At 38.9% G+C, this 1,752-nt stretch overlaps 1 protein-coding gene across 1 annotated transcript in view; it reads left to right on the top strand.

The window, feature by feature from the left end:
- Positions 1–1,752, top strand: part of LOC114841630 (N-lysine methyltransferase KMT5A-like) — a 6,534-nt gene that overhangs the window by 1,142 nt on the left and 3,640 nt on the right. The window lies entirely within an intron of this gene.

Here is a 1,752-nt window from a genome sequence, read left to right as displayed (position 1 = left end):
TAATAAGTGATTTAACGTGAAGAAGAACATTTTCTGTGGTTCTCCATAACAACATCACAACCCACATTCAAATGCACTGGTGGCAACACTTCAACGTTGGATATGAAGCTCAGTTGGACCGGCGCTGCCAACGTTACAACTTGATTCTTACAGTTTATAATGTGAATCGCGAGAATGTGAATATCAACTCGTTGCTATGCGCCTTTTTTTTGCTGTTAATCCAAAAAATACCACAGTTACACCGTTGAAAAGCTCATAGGCGATTTATATAATGTAACTAACGACACTTTCCCGATTTGTCGTCCCGTTTTCATTATACCGAATGTAAATCATTTCGAGGTAGTGGAAGGAGTTCTGTCGTGTATAGATAGGCGGTGCGCTCGGCCTGATGTTTAGCTCAGTCGGTCAAAACTTTTCTTGGCTGATACGCTACCGCGTATCTAGATTCAATGACCATTCTGATTTCCTATTTCAGGCGGGGAATACATTTTAAAACACGCATTCATTTTCGCAAAAATTGCTCATGAAAATGCCCATTCACGGTGCCCATTTTTTCAATACCATCTGTTGGCGTTCCCCTGGAAGTTTGTTCTCATTGTCAGTTGAGACTTTTTCGAGTTCAACTTTTTTCAATTCAAGTTTTTTCCCTAATATCTCTTTCGAAAATGGGATCTTTTTTATATCTTTTTTAACAAAAGATCTTACTGGATGTGAATTTAGCCGGCCGCACTGATCTGAATTTCACCATATAGACAATAATAAATAAGTGAGGTTGAATGTTGATGAAGGGTGCTATGGTTCAGAATTAAATAAAAATGTTTATTCTTAATCGGCGGATTCCTCGGGTCAATGAAAAAAATGTAATGGCACAACAAGAACACAATATTCAATCTAAAATACAAAATGGAGCTGAAGAGGGCTTGAGTATAAAATATTTTGAAGATAAAGGACGAGGAATGATTACAACGCAGTCATTCCTCCGAGGAGAATTTGTGGTTGAATATGCTGGTGAACTGATTGATTGGAAGTCTGCCGAGAAACGTGAAATAGAATTGTACGATCAAACGAACTTACCTGTAAGTGAAGTTCGATCGTGATTATATGAAGAGCCTCGTCGAGAGATTTTAATAACTTGTAGTAGTCCGCCTGCGGCTAGATGGAGCCACACGCCTTCAGAGACCATAGAAAAAGTTGGCTGTGGCACCTCGGCGTTGAGGGCTCGTCNGTGTCGAACAACAGTTAATTTTCTTTCATTTATAAAAATCCACAATTTTCCAAGAGTAGACTTTGTTAACGACAAAGAGAAACATTAACATCAGTCATGACACATGCACCTGGTACCAGGTGAAAGTAAAAGATCCTTCAAGGATTTAATATTATAATTTGTTTCTGAGATGGGATAAATGAAAGCAAGGAAGCAGAGTTGAACTATCTAACAGGGGAGACCATTTTACCATCGGTCTCACGATTGGAATTCTGCGAATTGTGACAAATTCGAAATTTATTCCCTGGCTAAACGTAGAGAAAATTTTGTCACCAATCAAGATTGAAAAGGTGTCAATCGACACTGCAAGGAGATTGCCGTGCTGCACGCATTAGAGATTGCGTTGGTATTTTGACAAGAGGGACAGAAAAGGTCCATTTTTGGATTGAAAAAATCCTGCTCACCTAAGTTTTGAAAAAACTTAGATTGCAATGTACAGCACCAGTATTCACTTTGGAAGGAATGTAAGATGCATTCGACCGAAGTCT

This window comes from Diachasma alloeum, unplaced genomic scaffold, assembly GCF_001412515.2.
Source record: "Diachasma alloeum isolate Michigan unplaced genomic scaffold, Dall2.0 Dall_scaffold_01316, whole genome shotgun sequence".
NCBI classification, from domain to species: Eukaryota; Metazoa; Arthropoda; class Insecta; order Hymenoptera; family Braconidae; genus Diachasma; species Diachasma alloeum.
The sequence above is the reverse complement of the archived record's forward strand: the minus strand, read 5'-3'. Positions and strand labels throughout refer to the sequence as shown.